The sequence below is a fragment of the Festucalex cinctus genome, chromosome 1 (assembly GCF_051991245.1).
Source record: "Festucalex cinctus isolate MCC-2025b chromosome 1, RoL_Fcin_1.0, whole genome shotgun sequence".
Classification (NCBI taxonomy): domain Eukaryota; kingdom Metazoa; phylum Chordata; class Actinopteri; order Syngnathiformes; family Syngnathidae; genus Festucalex; species Festucalex cinctus.
The window spans coordinates 19605010-19610498 of NC_135411.1; positions in this window are offsets into that span (position 1 = coordinate 19605010).

Genomic DNA, 5489 nt, shown 5'->3' on the forward strand with positions numbered 1-5489 from the left:
GAATGCAACCCATGAGAGAACACAGCAGGTTAAAGATATTTTATATTGATTGAAAATGTATTCGTTATGTAAGAACATTAAAAAAAAGTCTCACATCAGACTGAATAATGACTAATTAGTCTGTTGGTTATGTTTGTGGTTGGGGGAGATAGTTCTGGTTTGATTAAATTTAAAGGATGACTAAGTTAGACAAAACCATCAGTCTGGGAAAAGAGAAGGCAAATATGGTCAGACAGCGCATAGTCCTGTTTAGTGATAAAAATGTGGCGAACAAGTGTAAAAAAGAACCTCATAAAAGTATTTTTGAATCAACCACTATTGTTTCATTTTTGTCTCACTCGCCATCAGTCAGGGGTCGCTGCTTTTCCTGGACTGTACTGTATCTCCTAGAACCTATTTAATAATTTTAACTGCAGTATTTATGTATTAACTCACTTCACATTTGCAGCACTTTGGCAAATAGCAAACAAACTGTCAAAAAAACAAACAAAAAAAGTCTTCAATTTGTTTACTATGTGCAGTTTTGCTATCAAACAAAACAAAGACAACTACATCCATCTATCCATCCATTTTCTTGACCGCTTATTCCTCACAAGGGTCGCGGGGGGTGCTGGAGCCTATCTCAGCTGGCTCTGGGCAGTAGGCGGGGGACACTTGCCACTGGACAGCTTGCCAGCCAATCGCAGGTCAGACAACTACATTTTGTTTTTAATTCGAACAACCATAACTTGGGCACGTAAGTCGTTAGTTTAACACTAACACTAATTAGCATCTATGCTACGGTTTAACGCATTAATTGCTCCTGCTATGTTAAATCAAGTAGGAGTGGGATAAAAAGGACTCCAAGTGCAAGTACACCAGCATCTTGAGCCTTTCACACCTAATTTTATTATGTTTACATACAGTCAATAACCCTTTCGAAAATGTTTGAAATGCCATGCAAAATATATATATATATATATATATATATATATATATATATATATATATATATATATATATATATATATATGCTAGCTTTGAATTATTAAATAGCAACAACAATTTTTCAAGATTGTGATCTCTCTGGAAATGCACAACCAAAAAAAGATCAAAATGAATATCATGCGCTACATCAAGGACTGGCGTTGGACCGGAGAGAAGTTTGTCTGCGTGTGTAAGAATAGAACGTTTTATGTCACAGTCTTTGTCAGGCTTTTTTTTTTTTTTTTTTTTTTTTGCCCACCTTGTTTAGTCTTTGACACAACACCTGAGCTGTAACTTTGTCTGTGTGCAACTTTATTGTGGATGTGTTGTGTTTGTGGATGCTTTTTGTTTTATGGGCTATAGCACTCTTATCAAATATTACATGATAAAACAGCTTCTGAGACACTATCGCTTCTTGGTGTATTGCTTCGTTAGTAACAAAAGTTAAAAAGAAGGAACTAGACGGATTTCAAACCCAAACAAGGGTAGAGGCATATGGCGTATTGCCACGCAGAGGCATAATAGACGTTCACAGTAGTGAGGCCGTGGCTTTGCTCAGAGACCTGAAGGTGTGGGGAGAGTAGTTTAAAGCGAGGCTTCATTCAAATCTTGATCACAGTTTTACTCCTAAATGAATACAAATACTGTATCGCGCTGGCATTGGGCAGAATCTTTGTATAGTGGTACCTCTACTTACGAACGTCCCTTCATGCGAAATTTTCAAGTTTTGAAACTCCTCAACAGGAAAATATTGCCTCTTGTTACGAAACAAGTTTCAGGATACGAAAGGTGAAAATACAGTATGGGCCGCTACTCGCAACTCCCAGAGTTTCCTGAACGCAGCTGCTCTGCCATTGGCTATTACTGGCATCTTCCTGGCATCCCATTGGCTAAGAGGGACCTGCACCGTACGTGACCATAGATACAGAATAGAATGTGTCTATGCAGCGTCCTCGTCATTTGCCCCTCAGGCCATGAGGTGTTTAGATAGTTTTACGTAAATGTATTAACTAACGGCCGACGAATTTGTGCAAAAAATTATGTTTTTAATTGCGATGAGACGGGCCTTTTAAAAAAAAAAAAAAAAAAAAAAAAAGATGCCTCACCGTACCTGAAGTTTCCATCAAGTTTCGGAATTTATTGAAAAGAATCACCCAGAAAAAGTGTTCCCCATTCGGGCGATCGCTCACTATGATGATGTTTGCCTTGGTCATTTTCGAAGGATTGTAAAAAAAAAAAAAAAAGAAAAACAAGGGCTACAGGTGGAGGAGTGGAACCGTCACATACCTTCGGTGCCGGATGGCGTGGGTTCACTTATCCACCTGGGAGATGATGTGCGGCTTGCATGATGTAAGCGTGAGTGAGAGAGTGAGTGATTTTAAATAAATAAATAAATAAACAGGGTTGTTAAAAAAAATTAAAAAAAAAAAACATCCTTGGATCAGTTCTTTACAAATCACACTTCTGAAAGAGAACATGAACCAAAAAGAGGGCAAAAAATGAAGAGGACAGCAGTTAAAAAGGAAAATGAGCATCATTTTTATTCTTTACTCAATTCTTTGTTTTTTACATTATGCACAACTCATTTATTGTGCAATAATCTACTTGTAACATGTATTTGTGACATGTTTTGATGCCTTTCTATGCTTTATAAAACATCTATGTCTGAATTTTGGGAGGCTTGGAACGGATTAGGGCATTTACATGGAAAATGCGTCTCTACTTAATTTTCTACTTAAGAACTTTCTTCCAGAATCAATTCATTTCGTAAGTAGTGGTACCACTGTACCTCCAAAATCGTTACTTTTCAGTCGATCCCCAAAATGCCATGCTTGTTCGTCTTGATTAGTTTCCTAGGTCATGCGAATGTGGTATACGGTAAAGTAAATTGTGACATGGCCCAACGCCAGCGATATGTTTTCGTCTGAAGTAGCAAGAGTGCGTTTTCAGTGTTTTCTTGCGTCCAGCCTAATGATGATGTTTAGAGCATTATAAGTCTGTGCTAGATTTGACTCCATTATCGTCAACAGTGTGAGAAAGTAAATTACAACATTATCACTGACCTAAAATGATTCAGTTCCTGGACAAAGTTTTGCATGGTGATTATCTTTTTTATTATTTAGCTACGCCAATTTCTTTCTTTTTGTAACTATCTTTTGCCACAGGCTATTATTTGCAAATGTGACCAAACTGCAATTATTTGCTGCAACGAAAAGTCAGACAAACAACAATAATAATGCTTTATTTGGATAGACACGGTCATATCGGTATTCATTCACATGTTCAAATAATGGTTGTAGTTCGTGGTAATTCAGATATACCCTTCATCCTACTGAGAGGTGTTTCCATATTTTTTGTATTTACCTTATTTAGCCAAATGAGACGTGAACCAAATGAAGCCGCCACTCTGCACACAGACGTGTCCATTTGACGAAGAATCCTGCTGAACGCTTCACTGCGTGCTTTCTGACCACGCTGCGGGCATGATGTGCAGCCTAATGACCAGCAGACGCAGGTTTACTTTCTGAGAAGAGCGCCTGCCTGCCACCCTTTCTCCACTTGAATGTTGCCAAGCAGACTCGCAGAAGATGGGCTTTCAACTTCCATCCAGGTTAGGCCTCGCCTGCCTGCAAGAAAAGCCGTAAGCTTTTTTTTCCTTGAGGAAAAACAAAGTCGAATAGCGCTCGGGAGAGCACAGAGGTCCGCTAAGGTGAAAACAATCCTAATTGTCCAGCTGACTTTTTTTGCTGACATGACCTTGCCACTCACCAGTTTCCCCCGATTCCAGGCCTTATTTCAAGGTATCGTTAGTCGTGAAGGTGACCAATAGCTTTATCAGCCACCCTCTTGTGGCCGTTTTACGATCAGGACCTAGAAATTAGGAGAAAAGACATTTGCCATTGATTTCATGCATTTTTAAAGACAACCACTACATTGGGGTACATAGGTTTATTCGTCATTGTTGTTGGGGGAAATTTTATGTATCAAACGTACTACTAGTTGTATCGGTCCTTGTCGGTGACTACTCGAGTATGTATGCTCCTTTTGGACCAAACAGAATTTATCATAATATTTGTTTATTTATTTATTTACTCATTTATTTATTTATGTAGACAAAACCTTGAAGTTGGAGTGCAGTAGGAAAATCATTTATTTTTTGGTACAAAACAAGAAATTGTTTACGCATTTAAAAATATTAAGAACAATTTAAAGAAATAGATACACTATAAATATGTAAGTTCCTTTAGGACCAAACAAAAGTTATAATGTTTATTTATTTATTTATTTATTTAGGCAAAAACGGACGATCATTTATTTTTTTGGTACAAAACAAGAAATTGTTTCCACATTTAAAAATATTAAGAACAATTAAAAAAAAAAAACAATAGAAACACTATAATTATGTAAGTTTGTTTTGGACCAAACAAAAGAGAGTTTATTTATTTATTTATTTATTTATTCACTTATTTTGGCAAAAACTTCAAGTTTGAGTGTAGCATGTGCGTTGTGTAGTAGCACGATAATTTTTTGGTACAAAACAAGAAAATGTTTAAACATAAAAAACAACTAAAAAATATTAAGATCTGGCGACCCTTGCGAGGAAAAGCGGTTAAGAAAATGGATGGATGGAAATATTAAGACAAAATTCTTGAAACACTATCATTAATGCAAGTTCCTTTTGGCTGAAACAAAATGTATTAAATTAGTTATTTTAAAGTTTTAAAAGGGAGAACTCAAAAATTAGTGTTAGTCTTTTATTACAATTATGCTGATTTTGTAATTGTGGAGTGTAATAATTGAAATTGTAATTGAATTTCGATTAATTGCACAGCCCTAATGTAAATGTAATGAACCATAACAATAGTAATGGACAAGCTTGAGAATTAATTATATTAGTTGAACGATCAAAGCTGAGTGAAAGCGGTCCCAAAATTTTCTGGGGGACAATAAACCTCCCAATCTCCATTTCCCTCACTCCGTTACTTACATCACTATCAATACATAACCATATTCATACACTATATGCCTTTGTTTGCTAAGGCTCAAAACCTTGTAGCATTTCCCATCCATTCCACTGCACACAAGGTTTGAAAATGGGCATGTTGCGCAACTAAGTGAATCTAATAAACGCGACAATAAATATGGAAGAGACGCCTTCATCACTCTGAGGTGACATCTGTGCCTTGTTTACTGACACCTCCTGCTCCCGCTCAACCTATTGTGTCAGCGAGCAGCGATATTTCAGAATAAAAGTGGGCACATTAGCGGTGTACAGGGGCGCAGACGTTTCCTATAAATCAGCTTTCTCTTGCACACAAGCCCATTTGCGGCAATGTACCCAATTAGCTTTTGTGTCGCACATCCCGCCGATGCTTTCCCGCAAGCTTATTTGGCGCCGTGCTAGCGAGTCCAAACTTGTTAGCCTCCTGCGGCGTATTCTTTGGAAAAGGAAAATTCTTTTTTTCTGACTCATACAATTCATAGAAGGACTTACCAAACCTATTAACATGATTGCGGCCAGC